This window comes from Brachyistius frenatus, unplaced genomic scaffold (assembly GCF_029030835.1).
Source record: "Brachyistius frenatus isolate BFR_SWC_R1_liver_20210118 unplaced genomic scaffold, ASM2903083v1 Contig_57, whole genome shotgun sequence".
NCBI lineage: Eukaryota > Metazoa > Chordata > Actinopteri > Embiotocidae > Brachyistius > Brachyistius frenatus.
This window is the reverse complement of record NW_027210656.1, coordinates 465,455-489,876: the sequence shown is the minus strand read 5'-3', so window position 1 is coordinate 489,876 and position 24,422 is coordinate 465,455. Positions and strand designations below refer to the sequence as shown.

Below are 24,422 nucleotides of genomic sequence, written 5' to 3'. Positions count from 1 at the left end.
TTAGTGAACTATTTTAACACAGAAGTGGTCTTTGTGAATTTGTGCACGTGCATGTGTGTGCCTGCCCGAGCCTCCATCTCCCCAACCTTGTCTCCCAAGGGTAAACTGGCACAACAGAGGAGCAGAGTCGGAGACGGCGCCTGCAGGCATCCGATGTGATCGTGTCTCCGCCAGACGAAGCAAACAGTTTCAGGCCCATCTCCCTCTGTCTCGCCTCTTTCTTTCCCTGTGTGCTACTGAGGAGTTTCAAGGATTGAGATTGCATTTTACCAGGAGCTGAACGGACTAGTCCACTTTGACAGTTAGCCTCCTCAAAAATAGAGACGCCCGAGACTTTCAGCCACTTTGAGAACCAACCTGCTAACCTTAGCCCCGGGCAACTTGTGTCTTTGGATCTATTAAGGCTATGTGAAAGCAAAAACTTCACCCTAACTATGGGATGTACTTCTTCAGTAATTCTTCTTCTATCACCACTTTTTGTTCACTTCCACTGGAGCAGATCCTACGGGTAAAGGCTTTAATTGGGCATTTGATTCCCACTTGGCATCCAGAAGAAGACTTTATGAGTCTGTAGTATGATTAGGAGTTGAAAAGTATTGATGCTGCAGATATATATCATACGTACGATGCATGCTTTATGCATAGCAATAGATAATCTGATGTAGCAAGCGCCTGCACCTTTAAAATATGTTGCGTCGACAGTAAACCTGACGTTAACTAGTGGTAAGTGCTGTGTTAGAGGGAATTTTATATGTTTGTACAGGTGCACCATGAATATACACACACACACACACACACACACACACACACACACACACACACACACACACACACACACACACACACACACACACACACACACCTGCTATCCAGATTTGCGACACCAACAATTTTTTTTCAAGGTCACTAAAAAAAGTGTTAAATAAACTCCCTCACAGCAAATATATTAATTTCACTTTTGAGTCTTTAGAGACCCCATTTGAATAAAGTCAGTAGCACTTCTTGAGGTCATAGGATGCACATATTAAAAATGGCTAGTTAATAAGCTTATTTACATCCTGTGAAGATGGGAGTGAGTAAATCAAATGATTTGTGCTGTGTCTTTGAAATTCAACACATTAAAGAAGCTAACTTTTAACATCAGGACTCAGTGATTAGGATTCTGCTGGGAGGTAGTAATTGCGTTTCCTTCTGTGTGATCGAGTGTATTTTCCCCATGAGAGAGGCCAGGCTGTTTAAAAAATAAATAAAAAAAAGAAGCACAACAACATACACATCTCGCAGCACACTCTCAGAGGGGAAGAAAACTGGGAAAGCATGGAGGAGAAGGGGCCAGCAGTCGCTGGTATTAATAGAGGGGGAGCTGCGCATCATTATGGGACTGCATCATGATGGTCTGTAATTCGCTTTTCTCTAGAGGATGGTAACTGTAGCCTGCTGTCCCAAATGATATCCAACAAAATGGTGAAAATGTCAATCAAACACAGATTTGGTTCTTTAAACCTGTTTCCTTAAACCTCTGTTTTATTGTTTTACATGTGTTCACCACGTTCACATTTATTTCCTTTTTAAAAATAACTTAACCTTCACACCATCCTCCACTGTGCAGCATGAATATTCACAACTCACACTCTATTTATAAAGTACTGAAGCTGATAGCTGATGGCTTTAACAACCCATATTCTCCCTCGAACGCTGACACGCACTGAAGTCAACACAGCTGTATTACTGTCAGATACAAGAGCTTAAGACCACACCACAACATTATCTCACCCACATCAATAGATGTCATTATCTACATGCTTAGGTCCAAAGGCATAATGACCAGGTTGTCCTTCACCATGCGCTCATTAACCACTGTGACAAAGCCGTTTGTGCAGGTAGATTTCCTCTGCAAATTCCACTTAGAAGGTCATGTGAAGCAGCGAATTGGAGCATAAGTTGACAAAGTGCCAAGGAAGAAACACCAGTTAAACGAGGAGTTTGCCCCCATATAAAGAAGCCCTCGTGGTGATATGGGAAATGGTAGCACATATCAACCACACTAAAGGTGAACTACTAGCACCATTAAAACTGCAAAGCAGAAATATCACTTTGCAGCTACTCCATAGTAGCATGGAGGTATGGAGGTGTGTGTGTGTGTGTGTGGGGGGGGGGGGTGTTCATTTGAGAAGCTGCCACACTTTGTAGACAAGGACAGGAAGGGTGACATCAAACTTCTGAGGGAAAATAGAAAACTGAGGCTCAAGCAGATTTTCTCTGGGTGTCATTAATGATGCTGATCCCTCAGCGCGTCATGCTACACTCTTACTAATCAGGTCTCACTATAATGTTTCCGCACTGTCTCTTTCTCTGATCAGTGACACTCCGCCCTCCTTTAAAAACCATGAAACTTCAGAAGGAAAGCGTGAACTGCACAGTTAATCCACTCCGCCGGTGTACTGCTAAATCATCAACATGCCACATTAGATGGGCAGATGGGCGGGAGGAGAGGAAAGCAGATCACAGGTTTGCAGACCACACAGGGATGAGTGTAGACACACAAACAAAGAAGCGGCTTTGGGAAGTTGTCTTTGAAAATAAAGGGGATGCACCTGTCAGCCTCGATATTGACCGTCATCAGATCCACACTAAAGACACTTCCTGAATGTCCTTTACAATAAATGCATTTTAATGTGAAGGTAGTGGCAGGCCTTTACTGTAAAACAGAAACTGCTGACAGTACAATTTGCAGTCAGCTACATTAGGAAGGATGGACTCTGTACATCTAGACTGACTTTTAGTAAATAAATAAAAAAAAAAATACTGGAGGGAAGATGTGCAGCATTAATTCAGCAGGTCAGTGTTGGTTTGTGGGAAAAACAGAAGCAAACTAAAGGAAGGCTTATTGGTCCAGTGTACCAGCAGATATGCTGAGTTTAAGTATCACACGGCATCCCAACCTGAAGATATATTCCGTTCCCATCAAAACAATTCAAGGTAGGTAACACATTTTTCATGAACTCTATTTCTTTTTTTGTGTGTTTCCCAATAGAAAACAGTGCTGCATGGGACACCTTAACATTAATTACAGAGGATGCCCCATCTCTTTGTTTGCTAGGAACAACAAGCCAACTATGAAATTCACTTTAAAAAACAAATATTAGAGCAAGGTTATAGCAATTTAGTTTTTACTGATGAACTTCTAACGTGCTGTTAATTCATGATAATGATGTTTTTTTTTTACAGAATTCAAACAAACTTATCACCACATGAAGCATAGCCTGCTGGTGACGTTAAACAATGTGACTCAATACCTACATACTGGGGTCTGGTACTTATAAAGTGTTTTTACACAGTTGTACAATAGCAACATACAACAACAACATACAACAACGCTCTTTTCAGCCTTCTGCAGCTCTTCATGACAAACATTACTGAATACCTGAGAACGTCAGTCAGATAGATAGTTGCACATCTTTGGTGTGTATGGTGTCACCGTGCCCCCAGAACACTGACAAAACCTAACAAGTTCCCTCTAATTGACCCAAATGAGCCACGTAACGAGTAGAAATCACTTTGATACTGTGTCATCACTTCCCTCCCCAAAACTGAGAGAGCGTCAGGGATTAGAGGCTACAAAGAGAGAAGATGCGCATCCTGTCTGTCTGTCTACAAACCCCCAAAAAAGTGTGTGATCACTATCTGTCATGACAAATCACGCATCAAAGCTGCAAATTGCCATGTATCACAGTTGCAGTATATCTTTAAAACATTTTCGTCTGGGTAAAACTACAAAGATAGAATTATCAAAAGCTCACCTCTCTGCCTCACTCAGGCGTGGGTGGATGGTCTATAATTGTTATAAAACTGCATGTATCAGCAGGTAAACCGCAGGAGAGCAGGTGGTGTGTGTGTGTGTGTGTGTGTGTGTGTGTGTGTGTGTGTGTGTGTGTGTGTGTGTGTGTGTGTGTGTGTGTGTGTGTGTGTGTGTGTGTGTGTGTGTGTGTGTGTGTGTGTGTGTGTGTGTGTGTAAATTTTAGGCTTCATGTTGGTGTTTAATGAGTTTTGTGGGGGAAACTCCAAGGTTTCCGGGATACAAGTGAGAAGCAGCAGTCTCTATTTGGGCCAGTATTAACTCCGTGAGCCTTCATGGCTCCAGGCTCCTCCACTAACTTGATTAGGCAGGTATAGGCCAGGTGCTTTGTGCTCTCTCCGAGCTAAAATGAAGGCTCGCGCAAGGACAAGCTGACACACACACTCGCATGAGCGCAAAAGGGGACAAACAAACACACACACAAGCAATCTTTCCTCTTATACCTGTTTTTTTTTTCTTTCTTTAATACATACATGCAACCACAGTCCCGTCCCAAAGTGTCCCCCGAGAGCAAAGGCAATACCATCTAATCAGCAGCAACAGCTACATCAACTTTCCTGACAGATGAGAAGACATACAGGCAGGCATGGCGTGTGTCTATAGCTGTGACAGGTCTAATTTAGTCCCATAGCTAAATATACAGTGCATAGCAACACTGCCCCTCTGAACTGCGGAGTTTCATGACGCCTTTGATGGCTCAACATCAAAGCTGAATATCATCGCTTTTAACTCTTAATATATTAATTCACTTTAGGTTCTGCCTCATATTGCTGCGGAGAAAGGAAAAAAAAGTTAACTTGGCCTCACAATGCATATTCATGCAGTGGACACACACAGACAGACACACAGACAGACAGACAGACACAGAGACACACAGACAGACAGACAGACACACACACACACACACACACACACACACACACACACACACACACACACACACACACACACACACACACACACACACACGTTACACCACCTCAGAGTGAAACAACACGCTGAGCTCCTTAGATTTTGGTCAACTGACCTAAATTTACCTGAAATTATGGCGCATATTAATTTGAAAACACCTTCCTGTGTCATTATGATACCAATTACAGGTTGTGGTCTTAGTTCATACCCCCTCAAAGCTTTAAATCCCCAAGAGTCAGTCACAAGAACACTGGGTGTATTTAATATGTGGTCTCTGCTGTTGTTGACACCAGCCCCGGGGTCCATCTGGGCTTGATTGTAGGCCAAAAACAGATGTTTCTGCCTGTTTCTGTGTGTATGTGTGTATGTGTGCATGTGTGTGATCGTGTGCATGTGTGTGAGCGTGCGCGCGCGCGTGTGTGTGTGTGTGTGTGTGTGTGTGTGTGTGTGTGTGTGTGTGTGTGTGTGTGTGTGTGTGTGTGTGTGTGTGTGATGTGGTTTCTTCCCCACCTTAAAGCCTGTGTAAAATATGTGTTCACAGATGTTTACCTGAGCCAGATGTACGGTATCTATTACTGCTGAAATGCCTCTTTGTCAGTGTGCATCAGACCCACTTCTATCAGTTTGTGTTTACATGCATGTTCATTTGTGATTGTGAGTTTAAACGTGTACTTCCTTGCATAGTTTTACCAATATAAGTGTTTCAAGCCTTATTGATTCAGTTGCATGTCTCTTTCACCACAGGCCATTATGATAAGTGTTCATGTGGGTTTTGTGTGCATCTTGATTTAAAGAGATTGTGTCTTTTGTAGAGCTGAAACAATCTGACAATGTGTAAATGTATTAATCAACTGAAAAAAAAAAAAAAAGATTTTCTGCTTTTCAAATGTGAGGATTTGCTGCTTTTCTCTGTTTTACATATCATTGTAATCAGAGTATGTTTGGGTTTGATTCTGATTGTCAGATAAAATAAGAAGTCTGACAAGATCTCCTCGGTCTCTGGGGAATGAGTGTTTTTTTTTTTTTTTAAACAATTGAGAAATAATCAGCACAAGATTTAAAAATGTAAAATAACCATTTGAAGCTCCAGTGTTTTTGAAGTCACACCAATGAAGTACTTTTTTATATCTTGCGTGAGTGATGTATGAATCTATGAAGAATTGCGCTTCTCTTGGCTGCGTGTGTGTGTGTGTGTGTGTGTGTGTGTGTGTGTGTGTGTGTGTGTGTGTGTGTGTGTGTGTGTGTGTGTGTGTGTGTGTGTGTGTGTGTGTGTGTGTGTGTGTGTGTGTGTGTGTGTGTGTGTGTGTTTTCTTTACCTTAAATGATTAGGAGTCTATGCGAGGAAGCAGAGTCGCATTTATCCAAGATGTTGAGAAAACTTAGAAGATGGGACAAATGATAAAGCTGGCAATTATATTAAACGCCTTAAACAGGAATTTATATTAAAAGATCACTTGGGATTCATATTCTGAAATACACACCCATACCGGATGTTGTATCAACCAATCAGCTAATTTGAGACACAGGAGTGTGTTTCACAGAGGTTAGGTGTTTCAGAAGTGATTGTCACTTGCAAATACATGTGCAGCATCTACAGTTATCCATAATGCTTGTGTCTAGGTCACAATAAGGTGTTTATTTTAGCTCTTCTGTGACCTCTGGTTACTAATACACCTCCTCTGTGTAGGTTTGCAAATATGTTTACATGTATCCTCACAGATGCATAATTCAATCACACGTACGAGGATGTTTTTTTTAATGCCTTGGGGTCATTTGACCACAGAATTTTCTCTGTTATGTTAATCCTACAAGATAGTGACCTACAAAGTAATAGCAAGCTAATATGATCACATCAGACAACTTCACAGAGTTGTTATATTCCTGCCTTTTCGTATTATGTAAAATGAATAAGGTCTTTTTTTAAATTTATTTATCTGGATCGCCTCCTTACAAGGTCAACATAGGTGGAAGATAACTACCAACTTGGCACTATTTAAACCTATTGCGCGGACCTGTATAACTGAATGAATGCTGATTATCACCACCAGGTTAATCTCTGTATTTCACAGATTTTAAAATCTGTTGTATGGTGAGACATTCCCACGCTGGTCGGATAAATGCAAAGTCTACGGGTAGAGCATGCAGCAGAGACTTCCTGTTTAGCGACATGCTAATTTGAATGGAGATAAAATAATGCGGTCATGCAGCTCTTTTGGACTACAATTATTATTGGACCAAATGATAGTGAAAAGAGACATTTTGCAGAGGTTTTGACGCTCGAGACAATTTATCCGTTTACAGCAGCATCACAGATTAGGCTATGATGAAGCCTTAGTATGTGTGGACAGTGTTATTGTTATTAATCTAACTGGTAGAAGGAGTAGACTAAAGTTCCCCACTGCAGCTTTAACAGACATCTGCTCCTCTGATTTTCAGTCTCGTGTCAGTGAACCAAAGTGTCTCACACCATCACAGAAACCCAGAAGTGAATAATTACAAGGTTACACTAACTTGTTTTGTTCAATTGTGTGCAGTCAGTGTCAGAACAAATGTAAGCGTGAAGTGCGCAACAAAGTCTTATAACTCCACTGCAATTTTTTTCTCCAGCTGAACACTCCAGCGGGTTTGTGTGGATGCCTGCCTATATTTGCTGCATTATATTATTTTTCTTCATTTGCATTTGGACGTATGAACGTGCATGTGAGTGAATGTACTTATGTCCCCTTGTGTCTGACAGTAATTTATTAGAGGCTCCAGGCAGCTCAGCTGTCTGAAAGACTGAAACTCGATGAAGTAATGGCCTTCAGTCTCGCTGCTCTTCACAAGAAAAGGGGCAAAGGACTGGAGAGGGAGCTGGGGCGAGAAAGTCGTTTAGGGTCACTTGAGGTAGATTACTGGAGAGAAGCCGGTAATAACAAGAGGGATGGAAGGAGTAAGGAGATGCAGGAGAGGATGACGGGTAGAGGTCGGATGAGATGGAATTGAGGGACGGGTCGAGGATAGAGGAGGTTGGAGTTAAGAGGAGAGGGGTGTGAAAGAGGTTAGGCAGGAACAAAAGGAGCGACGAGTGAGGGGGAGAATGGAGGGGATTAACCGAACCGAGGCTGTGGATGGAAAGAAAGACTAGTGTAGCAGCACCTCAGAGAAAGGAAAGAAGGGTCGGGGTTGAAGTGTGGCTTTACTATGAGGAGTGCCTGGGATCGCCGTAAATAACACACACCACATGCCATGAAAGTGTAGTCCCTCACGTCTCTGCAGTCCACTTGCGTGTATGTCATGTGTCAGGAGAGCGGTCCCACAGAGATAATTGAATCAGGGCACGAAAACAACAGGACAGACTGTAGGTGAGGTGGTCGGGCACAGCTGGAAAAACAACAGTCTTTTAAACTAAAGGGAAAGGAAACACCAGGGGAAATAGCGGTATTCGGAGTATCTGAGACTGCGGTGTACAGAGAGCTGGCCTTTCACGGGAGCCACGGCTCCAGGTGCAACACAGAGCAGGTCTGTTTAACACCCAGGTCCCGTGTCTTGTGGATGTTTTAGACCACTTCCACCCCACATGTTTCTGTTTTCATGAACATACTCAGGTTTTTGGGAGGTTTTGTTTTATGTAAGCTGCATTCAAATGACTATAATCATCCATCATGGCATAATATTATGTGAATCAAACTCACCGCCTGGCAAAAAACAGGATGCACAGCTTGAAATTAAGCAGTTCAACCAAAAATACCTGAAAAAACCTGTCCACTTTTACAGGCTAGAAAAATATTGAGAGGCAAGAAGCTGAAATTGAGTGAGAGGAAGCTTAAAGTGCTCCGGCAGCGATGCAGTTTTAACTGAGCTCAACCAGCAGACTACAACTATTGTAAAAGGGGGAAATTGCCTGTAAAAACTTTCCCTCTGCTCCCTCATCCCTCAATCTGGACAAAATCTGGAAGTGAGGGCTCATTCAGGGAGCAGCATATAAATAAAAATAAACAACACGAGGTGTAAATGAGTCTAACAAAGGGGGTGGGGATGTAGAGGAGGGGGTGGGTGGGAGTCGTCACTACAGCTGGCCCAGACTGTTAATGTCTGCACTTTTTCTATTAGGCGGGACCCCCTGGCTGCCTCATACAATTATGTTATTCTTCTGGGGCCCTGAGTGTGGGTGTCTGCATTGTGAGACTGTCTGGAGGTGATAAAACAGCAGAAAGCACATAAATAATGACTTAATGATCCCCTCCACCCTGAGCTATAATGATGACAATGGAGTTTTCCAACCCGGGACGCTGGTGGAGGCAGGCGGGGTGATCCACATGTGGCCTCCAGGTGTGCTTAAGTCCAACACTGTTACGTCTTAACCTCTCAACTCACAAGGTTTACGTCCACTTTTACTTTGACCATCTGTGACTACACCACTATTGCTGCATATCCCAAAACTAAGCTCAGCGTTCATCGTGTTGCAAGCCAAAATATGTATCTAGTGCAAAAGCTGTTTGTTTTCAAGCGAGTGATACAGCTGGATAATCTGCATTAATCATCCCGCTGAGCTACATTCTTCTGTGTGTGTGTGTGTGTGTGTGTGTGTGTGTGTGTGTGTGTGTGTGTGTGTGTGTGTGTGTGTGTGTGTGTGTGTGTGTGTGTGTGTGTGGGGTGAGGGGTTAAGAGAGAAAAGAAGCAGGTAATTTTGAGTGACAGACATTGTGGAACCAGACACCAAATCAGACATTCAGCTAAATTATAGTCCAGCCGCTAAAGCAGAATGAAATCTGTGATTTGCGTAATTGTTTCTTTGGGTACGTTGTGCGATCACTGCTTTACAACATTAGCAGTAAATCATGTGGCTGTACACTATAATTAACATCCTTTACCTCCTTCCCCGTAATCATGCTCTGCGGCTAAATATGGCAGAAATTGATGTTTGAAACATTTTGTGCTCAAGGTATTTTTAATAATTTGCCAACACCTAATTGGCTTGTGCAGCTTCCGAAAAGCTCAGGAGTTCAGTGAGCGCTCAGACTGTCATTGATTCACAATGTCAGAGAGAAAAAAGGCGACTTAGTAGCACTAAAAAGTGAGAATCAAAGATGGAGAAAAGTGCCCGTAATCTGCCAATTACTATAATTGATTCAGCTAAAACTGATGAACCCTGGGTATCTGAGATGGTGAGAAAATCACATTGGGAGTGTGCACTTGTGCACATGTGCAAGTACTAAAACAACACACACGTTTTTTTTTTTTTTTTAAACAGGCCAAGACGACACATAGATTTGGAATGAGAAAGTGTTAATTATGATATATAGGGCCCGAGGGTGGAGGTGGAGAGGGAGTTAGGGTGGGTGTGTGGAGCTCTGCTGATGACAATGACAGGTTACATAGACCTCATTGTGTGCAGGGAGACCTGCCACCGCCACCGTTGGTGGCTGGAAAGAAAGGGCTCCAGGAGGCAGCGACTGCTGTTGTTTCATGCCTATTAACACACAGCACTGGCAATAAAACTGAAACCGAGGGTTGTTAGTGCCCTTGAGTAAGTTACTGCATCCCGATCCTGCACTCTGACCTTCCCATATCAGAGGAAGGCGAGTTAAAAAGATTGCTCCCCTCTGGGGATGAATATACTATTGTATTAACATGAGGTTTTTCAGTGCACAGTGGGGTAGAGGGTGGGAGTAGCAGCGGGGTTGAGGAAAAGGAAAAGAAAAGTCTGCTTCGTTGATCTCCAGCTGCAAATTTTCGTTTTCTGTAACACCAGCAGAGGCATTAAAAAGCAGAAAACCCAAACAACCTTTACTTGCACAATTACCTCCCGAGTATCAGCTGCCTGATGGTCTCTAGCAATAGTTTCCGCTTCACATTGTGCAATACAACTCCTTTTTGTGTGCTTTTCTAAAGTCAATAAAAAAAAAGACGTCAACCCTGCAGGAAAGAATCCCCTTCTGGCCTTAACTGTTGCAGTGCAAGGAGTACTTTTCTACCCAGAAAGCCTTTGGGGAACAGTGTGGAGCACAAAATAGATCAGGATGCTACAGTGCCCTTGCTCCATGAGGGCAGAGGTCTATTTTTAATGAAAACAAGAGCACAGCAACAAAGTGTTGTGGTAGGGCAAGTCCAGAGGAAATGTACCCTCTGCGTAGGAGTTCCCCTCCCTCACTGCGCCGGTCTGAGGAGTTCTGCAGAAGCTTAAGTCAAAAACAAATGCAAAGGTTTCCTACAACAAAAACCTGTTTCATTCCATTTGAAATGATTTGCCAGAGCTGCTCTCGGCTTATCCTTGTTAAGGAAAATCAGGTAATAGTCTTCTCTTCTCTTCTCTTAGTCCCCTTGCTGTCATGATTAGCAGTAAAAGAGTGTGTTTCATGCATATGTGCACCTTCCTTGCATACCGCTGTGTACATCTATTTGAAGGAGCAGCAGGAGAGTCGGGGTTAGGGTTGGGTCTGGTCAAGCTGAGGTCAACAAACAGGAACAGACTCATCTCTGAGAAAGTGTAACTTGAACCTTTCCTTTTAGTGGCTCTGCACCCCGCTGACCTCCTGAGCCCTGACACATTCACATGAGCTGTATGTGAAATAAACAGCAGAACTATTAATATTCATCATATTTGTACACTCAGATATTGTTGTTACTGCCTTGACTCTATGTGGTTTGCTTATTCTTGGGGATTTATTTGATTATTTCACTTTTCTGCCTATCTGACAGCCTGTGTTTCTCTCCTGCAGTCAAATCTCGGCCTACATTGTATGATGCTGCAGGGTTTAAAGCTCATCTCCTCTGTACAACACAAACGCACACAGTGCACACCTTAAAATATGTGTACATTGGGATGTGGGTTTTTAGGCACTTTGTTGTTTCTTTGTATTTTAGTTTTCTCTTTTCTATGCAAGAGCAAGGACGGGGGGGGGGGACACATCTCTTCCCAGAGAATCTTTAAACAATCCACTTCAGTCCCAACAGGGCAGCACGGTGGAAGAAGCACAGGCAGAGAGTCAGCACAACTCTTGAACATATCTCACTTCTCTGGGGAGCACAGAAACACAATAGAGCTGGAGCAGGAGAATAGAAACATTCTCTTGTTTCATGAACAGCATAATCAGACCACTGTATTAGCCAACCAACACTGTCTATGGCAAAAAGGATACTCCTAGCAATACCTCTAGAATTACTACATTGTCTTTTGCAGAAACTGATATCCTTATCACTAAAACCCAGTACCATGGCGAGACTTAATGTCCCACAACAAAATATCTCTTGAAACTAAACTCCCACTTTACGTACAATAGTATTCAACCCAAAATTACCACTTGTTCTCATGCACACAGCTTAAAAAAAAAAATCTAAGTCAGCTCGGCGTACAAAATAAGGTACTGACTGCTGGCATACAGCCATGCAGTGTCTAACTGAGAGCTCATTCTTCCTGATGGTTTATTCGAGCCAGAATGAAATGTTATTCAGAAGGAATAATAAGTGGTTTGTTATTCGCTGCTGATGGTTTAGATCAGACCACACATCCTCCATGTGTCGTTTCACCTTCAGAACTGAGGCAGCATTGTGTCTACGATCGTGTAGACTACACATTCACATCAGTGCTCAATGCACACCGGTGAAGGGCATGACTCATGAGAGTCTCGTGTCTGGAGAGTGTGTTGTGTTTGCAAGGTTTTGGAAAAACAATAGTGGCATGTGAAGGAGCTCTTTACCACACCACTATGTTTTCTTACTAGATTTTTATTTTAAATACTCAATTAAGTCAGAGGTCCTGCAAAAAATATTACGCAAATGGCTCCATTATTAATGCGCTGACTCTACTTTAAAATCCCTTTTAATTTCCTTGATAGAGACCTGATACTTTATGGTAACAAATGTTGTTTTTCTGCCTTTGCTAACCTCTGATTTATGTTCAGTTTTTGCATGTTTAACACACACACACACACACACACACACACACGCACAAAAATAATGCAGAAGCATGGGTATACAGTATATGTGGCTAATCATTAAATAGGACATTATTAGATTGAATGCATCACTGTGTACATAGCATTTTACTGCTTGTAGGTGTTGGGTAGTTAATTCATAGGCTTTTTGTATCTTAGTCCCCTGGTATCTGACCAAGGAGTCGGGCCCCTTCAGAGGGTCACAAGAGACATCAGAGATTATTAATGGAAGACGTTTAGAGGGTAAATGGCTCTTTAGTTGAACTGCCAACAGCCTCAATGAGATACTTTTCTTTTTCAAAAGCCAAAGATGTTGGGAACCTCTGGTTTCATCATTCATGCAGCAGTATATTTTTTAAGCTAATCATGTTTTTTCATATAATATCTCAGTTTGAAAAATAGTTATTGACAAGCTGTCGAGTAATTATGACAGAGTAAAAAGTCTTTTTTTTTTTTTTTTTTTTTTGCTGACACATATGGGAGTAGAAGTAGTGAGTATTAAAATGAAAAACTTTGTTTAGGTATACACCTCTCGGGTCAGGAAGAGTGCAGGTAAAATCATGACTGACCCCGAACACCATGCACACAACCTGCTTAAACTCCTCCCTGCCGGTAGAGACACAAACTGTCTCCACAAACTGTCTCCATTATGAAAAGGACATCATTGGGAACTCGCAACATAACAGTGTCTTCATATACATATATAATGCATAATTTATATCACTAATGTATGGGTGTGTACATGTTTATTCTATTTATACATTTTATTAACACTGTACAGTGTAACTTCAGTCTTACTCTATTTCTGTTAAGAGGGTTCTTTATGGTGTGTGTTTTTTTTTAGATGTCTGTTGGGAGCAGCTGGAAATCATAAAAACATTTCCAGTGTATCAACACACATGGCCAAATAAAATAATTTTGAATTTCAAAGTTGAAATCTATTTCACTTTCTACGAGCCTGAGAGGTGAAATTCAGGGCAAAACAGTCTCCCAAATATCTGCTTTTAATTGAGAGCGACTCAGGTGAGCAAAACCACATTTTGGAACTTGATGACAACATTTGAATGTTTGCGGGTTCACAGTGAGGGGACATTGTTTGGAGAGATATCTTTAAGTAAGTCAGACTAAAACTTTAAGAGTGAAGGGGATTTTGAAGATTTTGAAAAGTGACGAAGACATGTCCCCTTCGCCTTTTCTTCACTTTCTCTTCCTTTATCTTGTTTTTTCTGTCAGCACTGTTCTCCCTCTGTATCGGTCTCCTGTCTTTGACTCATCTTTCCTTCTCTTTGCGTTCCTTTCTCTTGTCCCATTCTGTCCTGCCTGCTGGCTCTCTGTCTGTCTCTCTCAATGGACTTCTGTAGCACTGACAGCTGAATCCAGCAGACAGAGGCATCCAGGGACCGACCAGACTGCTGCCTCTTGAGGGAAAATCCTCCTTATACATTTAACAATTTCCCCCAAAACCAGCTTGTCCTGCCTTTTTGCTCATCAGTCATTGTATCATCCCCCTTCTATCTCCATCTCTTCGTTTTTTTCTTCTACCCTTTATTTTCCCATTCACAAACCAGGCGTCTCCCCTCTTTGTCTGGGAAAATTATCTTTTCACCTTTATCAGCCTCGTCCAATCTCCCTTTCACTGTTCATATCACCCCTCCAATCTCCCTCCGTATTTCTCTTCTGTTCCCATTTTTTCTGCGCGGCCGAACTACAAGCAGTGGGCTGCTTTATCTTTAAGATGTTATCGCAAACTTTCATATAAGGTCGGATAAAAGGAATATAGCACGCTCTGTAATTTCATTTTCTCATTCATCTGCTGAGGAAAAGTGTCCTCTTGCAACTTGAATATCTTTTTTTTTTTCTAGGATATTGCTCTGATTAGCCTTTCGTAATGATTTCAAAGTAGAGATAAATGTTTTCATTTGCCGAAGATTAAAGGATTTTCTTTATTTATATCCCCTCACTGATCAAATTAGAGCTACTCTGGCTGTTTGCGACGCTGCAATAGATGAAACTCAGATAGCTCTAAACACATCACATCAAAAGAGCTTCTTATCGTATAATGATATGCTCCATAAAGATAAGACGCAACCATGCACGTCCCATGAGGCGTAAAAACGCCTCTAATCCGAGAAAGGTTCCAGCTAAATTACCACCTCCTGCTGCTATGGTAAACATACAGCAAACAAAGGTAAATACACAGAAAGCCACACGACCATGCACCTGCTTTAATGGGTGGCTGCTAATTTAGCTGCGACTATACATAGCAAAGAGTGTCAAAGTCTCACAGGAGGCAGTCCAGTTTTGCTCTCACCTCAGAGGTAAAAGCTGCAGCCTGAAAGAAGAAGCTCCCACAAAAGAGAAATATACGAGCTGAGCGCCGCTATCAAATGAACCTCTCATTCATGCCTCAAAGTCATTCATCTTCCAGAGAAATACAGCTGGGTGACGGCCCGGAGAGGGGAGGAAAAAAAAAAAAGGAGTATGTTTCCCTCTGTGTGTGTCGGCATGTGTGTTTGATGACAACTCATGACTCATTTCACCCTTCAAATGGCTCTGTGGCACTCAATCAGTCAATAAACAAAGAGCAGCAAAGCCTCTTCGCTTTTTCTTCCTCGATCTCTCTTTTTAAAATCCTCTTTTCACCTCTTTTCCCCTGACTCATTACACCTTGTCACACACTCTCCCCCACTCCTGTCTTCTTCTCCCCTCAGCTGCTCTCTCTCTCTCATACCAATACAAGTACAGGAAAAGTACAACAAACTCCAAACTTAAATAACTTTACAATAATCGCTTCTCCTGTTGTCACAGAAGTTTGGAACCATCTCTGTTTAACCTTTCAAACATCTTCTTCATCCCTTATAGTGAAAAAGAGGCTTTGGGGATTATTTAATCGTGACCCAAATAGAGTCTCCCTCTACTTCCTGTGCTGGCATCATGGTTAAAAGACAGATTCAGCTGCTATTTGAGAGGGGTTTTGAGGTTGTAGTGGAGAGAAGGACAGAGGTAATGTAGTGTAACAGTGCTGGCGAGTGAAGGCTGGTTTAGCAGCGCTAATTCCCTCTGACGTGTGGACATGAAAGTGGATGTTTTACTCAAACTGCAGACATTCATTCTTGGATTCAAGCAGCAGAAATAATAGCGCATCCAGGATCACATATCGCTCGCCTGCGCTTCCCTGCCGCATTCTGAACTCAAATTATTTCCTACACCTGCCCTTGTGCTGTTTCTGCTGTTTAGCATGCAGTGTGAAATTACCACAGCTTCCTCTGCCTGTTTTACAAGGATTTGTCCCATCAGAGAACTGGTGTGTGTGTGTGTGTGTGTGTGTGTGTGTGTGTGTGTGTGTGTGTGTGTGTGTGTGTGTGTGTGTGTGTGTGTGTGTGCGTGTGCGTGTGCGTGTGCGTGTGCGTGCGCGTGCCTGTTTACACACAAGCACATCCACTTTTTATCACTTCATTTCCAGCTCTTTTAACATATCAATCTTAATTCTGTTCGCGCTGTGTTTTCATTTTGGCTCACTTTACTCCAGCTGTGAAGCATTATGATATAATATTCCTCATAGAAAATAAAGCCACGATGTGTGTTTTGAAATAATGGCACCATGCCTGTTTTCCTAAAGCACCAAACCTTTTACTGCTGACCTTGATGGTAACCGATCTCAACGTGTTTAGCGGCAGCGTAGCCGTCGTGTAGAATTTTGTGAGGACAAACAACAGACGACACAGGGTTGCATTGTGCATCCCACTTGATGTCTTCTTCACGATCACTATGGCAACAGTTGTTATGCTTTGCCCTTTAAAGAACAGAAGTGGCAGGGATGATAAAGTTTTATTTTCATTCCCTTTGTGACCCACATACTTTCAAACACCAACGGCCTCTCAAATCTCCTGTAGGAAACCTTGTAGTTGCCATAAGTTGCTATGGCTACTCAAAGGTTTGCACCATCTTACCAAATGACTGGCAATGACAAAAATGGAAAGAAAAAAAAACAAATGTTTACTTACAACCTTAAAATTGTCTCTATTATGGATAGGTCAGAGATTAATCTAAATACATTGTTATTGTAAAATTTAAAAAAAGATCACTAAAAATGAACACAGATATTTTGAATTAGTGTCTCCTAATATGTGACAGAACTCTGGTTCCACCACAGTCCTGAAAACAGAAGTAGCAGAAGGAACAAGGGAAGGGATGAGATAATGGCAAAGTGGTTCTGATGTATAAATAGCCTGTGGTGGTGAGAGGACAAAGCACAGCAGGGAAGAACAGCAAGCTACTCCAACTATTGTGCGAACCTCCAAGTTTACTCGCATAAGAGCAATAAATCATCCACTGAGGAGAATTTGTGAAATCGGGGCTTCCATGCAACTGTCGGCCAATAAACCCAGATCTTTTGTGAGGCTGTATGTACACAGACACAGACTATCCTGAAGCCCCGTCTTGCGGGTGTCAGATAAATAAGTAACCAAAAGGCCTTAAAGAGCACCGAGGGGCCAGAGGGTAATGACTGTTTAGTTTACACGTGCATGATAATGCCTTTCACTTTCACTCCCGACAGAGCTCGACCCCGGGGGGAACATCGAATCACAAAGGTCGACAACAATGGGCTTGTCATTCAATCGGTTTCCATGGCGACCACACAGCTCGCTGAGGCCGCCGGGGTCATTTTCATCGCTGGATTCTCTTGGCTGGGACTAATTGCTGTGTGTGTGCGCCGCTGTTCTGTGTCAGTGCTTGGGCAAATTCCCAACACAACGCAAATATCAATCACGCTAATCATATGCAGCTCTACACTTAGTGCTGGAATGTGTGGCTGGTTTCCATACTACTGCAGCAATCTGCTACTCAACTGTTATGACTCTAAAGAGGCAGAAGTGCAAGTGTTAATGCTGTTTGAGCTACAACTAATGATTATCTATTGATCAATCTGATGATTATTTTCTCAGTTAACCATTATTTTAGTCTGTAAAGAGTCTGAAAATGCACATCACAATTTCCCAAAGCCTATTGTTGATATATTCTGTTTTCCTGTCTATCCAACCAACAGTCCAAACCACAAAGATCCAAAATTTACTATTAAAAAAGACCAAGAAAACCAACAAATATTCACATCTGAGGAGCTACAACCAGTCATCTGGCTTAAAAGTTACTTAAATAATTAATGACGTATCAAAATACATGCTCCTGTAATCTTTTAGTTTTTCTCTCTTCTCTGTGGACGAACTAATCACTTCAACTTTAATGATGCAGTATCTCTTTAGAAAACTGGTAACGTCTGCCAAAAAGCATCATGTCACATGATTTCTTGAATCAGCACTATTGCATCTTCAGTGTCACTCTCTTGTGTTGTACTTTTTTTCCCTCTTCCTCTGGAGAGATTTTAGCATCTAAAGTCTAATACAGGCCTGGAAACTGTGAGTCTGAAGTAATTCTACCATCTGTACGAGGGTCACTTATTGCCACTGGTAAGCACAGTGTGACAGGACAGACGAGCCACAGCATCTTCACGTGTCTGAGGCCTTCAGATCAGAGGAAGCTGACTGCGTTTATCAGAAATGTGACTTTCATGTCCTGTAAGCTCACACGACCAAAACAACTGTCGACCCTTTGAATACCAATGGAATAGAGAAGAATATGCTAAAGGCTTTAAACTCGGGAAACAGCATCTGAGTAAAAATGTGCTTGCTTTCTAAAAAGGTGTTTGCCTTAGGCCTTAAAAAAAACCTAAACAAAACAATGGTGAATAAATGATTTCGTTAACAATCATGTCCACTCAATCATACCACTCATCAGCATGATCACAGCTGGAGATAAACATTCATCTAAACCTGCTGACAGAACAGAGCCGTGTAGCACCTGAACCTCATAACTGCACACAACACCAATCACCTTTTTTTCTTATAGTACCAAGAGATGTTTTACCATTATACATTCAACTTATCCTTTTTTTTCTGAGTCTTTTTGACCAACTCTGACAAGCACACAAACGTGTTGGCTTTTGTTGAAGGGCACTGCTTGCGTAAATTGGAATTTGAAGTGTAAGACAAAAGTCAAATGAAGCCTTTATTCTACAAGTGAAATAACGTTTTGATAGTTCAACAAAGCCATAAGTGAAAGCCTTCAATGACAGCTCTGGCTCTGCAACTCAGTGAGAGGCATGTAGTTTAAGACGTGTGGCTGGGAGGTCTGAATACCTCAACAAAGGGAAGAGCAAAATAAAATAAACTTGGCACATCTACAGTAGCTACTGCGATAAAATATAAAACACTTGCACTATACTGTACACAATCAGCGTCTCGTCAAGGGAACCCATTTTTTCCCTATCCTTTTTGCATTCAAACCAGTGAGATAATGGCCAACACATCTTTACTCTATCAATAATGCAGGGTGCAGGTGCCTTAAAAGTTACATTAGATAATCGTAACTGGACAAAATGTATGAATTATTAAAGTGTGATTATGTTTTTAAACCATTACTATGAAAATGTCCCAACTTTCACACCATCTGTGGAACCACTTATATTGTCAGGGCTGCTGCACTGCTGTTTGCCACACTATTGTCTTTCCTTTCCTCTATTCTCTTTCATCATGATCACCTTCCAAGCTTCTCCGTAAATACATGAGTGCAACTGTTGCACTAAATTCTGTAGACTTCAGTTACTGAAGCTTTTGGTGATTATGCCAGACCCTAATCAACTGTAATAAGACATTAGAAAGGCCGAGTACTGCTGTGAAAGTCTTTGGATACAAAGATTTGATGAAAGCTCGGAGGTACCTGGTGGTGGCTGCACTCTGCCAGCACCACCAAGCGGCCAGGCACAGCAAAGCACAACGCAAAACTTCTAAAACATTATTTACGATATTGTGGGTTTGTGGATTAGTGTCTGTTTACTGTTCGATACTGACATATTCCAGCAATATATTTCAATCAATGTTCACGAATGATATCACCGCAAAATTGAGCATCTGATAGTGAGTGAAACTCGTCCGTTTATGATCAAGAGAAAACAAATGCGTTGCGTTAAGAAGAGAAACGACTGCAGAACTCTGTGACATTTCGGAGTAATAATAAAGCAGGTGCACAGTTCATTCTAAAAATCTGTCTCTTCTTACCAAGTGAGGTGCCCAACTCCCGTTCATCTAGTAGGAACGAAGCTGCGTGTCTTGTCCCGGTGAGAAGAGACTGAGGAAACACAGAAAATGAAGATGAGCTGAAGATGAAATATCCTCAGTTCTGCTGTGTCTCTTTGTCCGAAATCGACCTCGGTAAAAAAAAAAAAAAAAAAAACAACTCCTCTCTCTGCAGAGACTCCTCTGTGCTCTTCGTCGTCCCTCCGGAGCCCGGTGTGCTATTTCTGCCCCACTGAGAAGCGCTCTGAGCCGGTGGTGGCTCCTCGGCGCACGGTTTGTAATCGGACACCGCACTGTCGCGCTGCGCCACAGACAATAAGCCTCCGCTCTTGTGGGGTGGTGCGAAAAAGCAGCGGCGCGTTGAAAAAAAGACAAAACTTTCCTTCAACTAAAAACGGCCGGTGCTGGTGCAGAAAGGGCCAGAGGAGTGGAGGAGGGTGATGTGTCCAATTCTGCCCTCAGACACAGCTGCGCAGCACACGAGCAGGGTTTTGATTGCATGAGGACTGCGCCCCCACTTTTTGCGCGTCCACTCCAGCAGCGCGGAGAGACGTGGCAGCGGCGCACAGCTGTCCTGCAGGTGGAGTAGAGGAATACAGCCCACTGAACGCTGGAGCTACAAGTGGGACGAGTGGGATTTAGACATTTTCAGCTATTTTGACATCTTGATGGTGCTCTATCGATCCCAGCAGCGAAACACTCCTTTGGCTTGTCTCTTCCAGGGAGGTCAGAAGTTATTGCAGTCTCTGATAAGCATTCACCCTTGAAGCAAAGTTTATTTTTGGGTCATTATTGGAGTCTTTGGCTTCATTTAGACAGCACCCATGTATAGAGAGATCCCAATACTTTATTTTTTTTTTAACTGATTGCAGTTCTTTGTATCTATAAATCCCCCAAACTGTTTTCAGTGGCAGAACTGTTGAGAATTCAGTTTCAAGGACACTTCAGCAGAAAGGATGCTTACTGAAAGTGGTGTTTGAACCCTGTCATGCATATGTGTACCCACTGGGACCCAGCTATGAATAAAGTGTTTAGTAACTGCTGTACAAAAGCCATTATTCCATTCATCCAACAGCAAATATATCTTCTTCTTTTTTTTTTTTTAAAGTAAATACACACACAGTGTCTGATATGAGTGTGTGTGAGAGAGATAGAGAAGAGGAAAACGAGGCAGAGTGACTGCTGTGTTTCTGTGCCTTTGTGTATTTTAATACTACCATCTCCAGCTCAATTACCTATTTATCCCCTGGTGTGAACGCAGCCTCTATCAAGCACTGAAAGCCCAAAGTGTCGCACACAGCTTTAGGGCTGTGACAAAAAGCTAGTCTGTCTTTTTGACAGACATATAGCGGAGTCAACAACAGCCTATTAATACGCCTCTTCATTAAACCAGTACGTGCCTCCGTGAATGCCTCTGCTCCCGTGTACCCACATCTAAATTCAAATCAGGTAATTTTCATAAAAATGTCGCTACCCACGATAGGGGGAAGGAGAGTTGAGATTTACATTTCAAGTGGCCTCTGTGCAAGTGTGGGAAATGCGTGGGTAACCTTTTCGTTTCTATAGATGCACAGGGAGATGCAAAGGGATCAGATCTGCTTTCTTAAAATATCAAAGCAGATTAAGATAAGACATGCCACAGGCAGGGGTGATGCTTAACAAATAGAATGCAGAAACTAAAAGAAACAATAAATTTAATTCTGACACTAAACTGACTTTGCACTACATCATATCTTAGTTAGAGAATCAAATGTTTCACCCACTGAAAATGCTGTGACCTCCAAAACTTTCTCTCCTCGCTTCAGGAATTTCAGACCTCCTTTAACTCAGCATGGTCTGCTCTTCCGTACAATATATGTTTTACTGCCTCACAGCCAAAAGTGTAACCTGCACAGCTGCAGCTAAACTTCAGAGTGAAGCTTCAGATGTCTAAACTGCACAGAGCATGCAAAATCCATTGCTAAAAACAATGCAGTGTCTTTGAATGGACCATCTGACTCGGTGATGGATGATTGTGAGTACATTAGTCCATGACAGGTGGCCTGAGACAGATTGAATCAAAGCTACTCTGGCATTCAGGTCTCCTCCAGTGTGTTTGTGGATGTGACTGTGTGTGGCCACCTTTGTTGCTCACCATTCCTGTTTTGATGTCAGGCAAATGCACTCAAGTTGCCAGGCAACCACAAAAAAATTCAGTTTCAGAGGGAGCCTCCTCTATTTCACCGGGTCATATAAGATCTCACTGGGGTGAATTTGTGTTTGTTTGTCTATTGTTTTATCCTGCAGCTTTTGGAGAAAAAAAAAACAGGGATCTAGTTTATTAAGTGCAGTGACTAAACAATATTTCAAAATAATGTCATGATTAAAGAGAATGAAAGCCAACTTTTATCTGTATGAAAAAAAAGCTTACTACAGTGGACAAAGTAGTCATTTGAGGATAATCCCTGGCATGTGTATTTATTTCTTTGTTGTGTTTTTTTTTTAAGACGAGCATTTGTAATGGATTATTTGTATATTTTGTGTGTCTGTATACAGTGATTGAAGGAGATACTCACAGCAGGCCAAGCCCTTGCTTTGGTGCCAAACCTCAGCTAACCGGAGCTGAACCCCAAAAATCCCCTCTGTCAAACAGGCCATCTGTCATGCAAGTTCTCTGCCATTCCCCAGATCAGCTCACACCTTGCAAACACAGCCAGCCAGCTACAAAAAAAACCACACAGTCCCTGACACATGACTGAAATATTTCCCCAGGATGAGGATGAAACACGAACACATTCTTGCACACATGCACAATTGTACATGAATGACTGTACGTTTGGCTGACTCGGGTTGGGACTGGGAGAGGTGACACAGGAAAGTGAACGAGACCAAAAAAGAAGGTGTTTTGGTCATTTCCCAGGAGAGGAGGAGCTGGGGAATAAAAAGGGGTGACATAGCTATGAAAAGATAGCAAGGGTGAGAGAGAGAGCAAGAGAAGCTGGCCAGCTGTGAAAGACTGCAGTCATTCCTCACTCTGAGCTCCATACCTGCAGACTCAATGAGGCATCCCACGCTGCAGCAGGGCCAAAGCCGTGTGATTTCTCAGGCTTACTCAGCCTTACTGTGCCCCTGCAGCAGCAGCATCCAGGGCCTTGTAGTGCCAGGACTCCACAAAGTCTACTTCCCCTGCCACGCTCCACCGGAGGAAGGATTGGACAATGATGCCGTAACTGTCAGGGTGTCTGAGGAAGTGCAGTTTTCAACGGGAGAGAGCTCTTCTGTAGGTGTCAGACTCAGCAAAACTACTGAGAGGTTTAAGTTTCAAAATGGTTGCTAATTTATCAGCAGAGGATATGAGATAATTCATGCTAACATCATGCCTGTATTAGAATGCCAATACTGATCCATCGATAAGCCCACCACTCGGTTTAGCCGGTCAAACTTGTCACTTTTCCCAGAAAATATCTCAGAATCACCCAAATTTGGTACAGACATTCATGGTTCCGGATAATGAATTCTGTGACAGCAAGGTCTGGATGGATTGTCATGAAATTTGGCAACATTTAGATTCTTCTTGGCGATGGCTTCACTTTGCCTATTGTACGATCATCACGTCAAAGGTTCATTTTGTCCAGTACTTTGGTTTAAGACCAAATACTCACAAAAGCAGTAGCAGTAGTAGTAGTGGTAGCTTTACCTTTGTCTTTAGTGCCACTTAGCTTACTTACTAACAAGCTAAAGTTGGATGGTGGACATTGTAAATATTATACGTGCTAAAAAATCTGAATGTTGCCATCGCCACTAGCAGGTTTTTTTCCAATTAGGGTTTGAAAGTCCCACGTCGTATAAATTCAGATTTCCTTGTCTTTTAAGCAGGTTTATGTGCAAAAAATAAGAAATAAGTGTCAATGCCGAGTCCATTGAGAAATGCACACAACCTATATTTAGTAACTGTGCCATTTGGACAGGGTGTTTGAACTGGTCTGATTGTGATGTCACAGTACATTTTTTTTTTTTTTATAAATAAACTCACGATCATATCTGCCCTTAGCATAGCCCACTGTGCCACCATTAATCTGTAAGAAAACAAAGCAGTGGCCTAGGCATGCATCCGTCCAAAAAGAGTCAGCCAATCAGAAGACAAGGTCACTGATCTCAGTGCGCCTTAAAGACACGGACACAGAGCAATGTGTTCTTGGTAGAGCGTCAGAGAGAAACTAAAAACAGAAGATATAAATGTACATTGAGAAGTTTTTTGGTACTTGAAACCACAGAAATATCTACAGCAAATAAAACACTAGAAAAGTGTAAAATATGGGAACTTTAAGAATATTCTTTTGCCACTGCATTTATCAAGCAAAACCTGGGACATTAATTCATCTCTTCAACTGCACTGTCATTTTCATACTAATTTTTAATCTGTCCAATAGGATTTTAGTTTAGGGTATCTTACTTTTAAATGTGTCTCCGTATGCTGCCTTTTGTATCCTGTCTTAAAGCCTTTCATGGCCTCTGTAAGGCACTTTGAATTTCCTTTTGTTGAAATGTGCCACACATACAGTATAAACTTGTATCATCTTGCATATTTGCATGCTGAGGTTAGTATTTCCCACAAAGCGATGCCGTGCC

The 24,422-nt window shown here is 42.2% G+C and overlaps 1 protein-coding gene across 2 annotated transcripts in view; it reads right to left on the bottom strand.

The window, feature by feature from the left end:
* Window positions 1–20,323, bottom strand: part of sema5a (sema domain, seven thrombospondin repeats (type 1 and type 1-like), transmembrane domain (TM) and short cytoplasmic domain, (semaphorin) 5A) — a 125,050-nt gene extending 104,727 nt beyond the window's left edge. The window contains exon 1 of one of the 2 annotated variants that reach the window (XR_011311195.1): window positions 19,797–20,323. The gene's annotated coding sequence lies outside the window, so the exon portion shown is untranslated. The remainder of the gene's footprint in view (window positions 1–19,796) is intronic. The other variant, XM_069705510.1, reaches the window with a different exon arrangement.
* Between the last annotated feature and the right edge of the window lie 4,099 nt (window positions 20,324–24,422).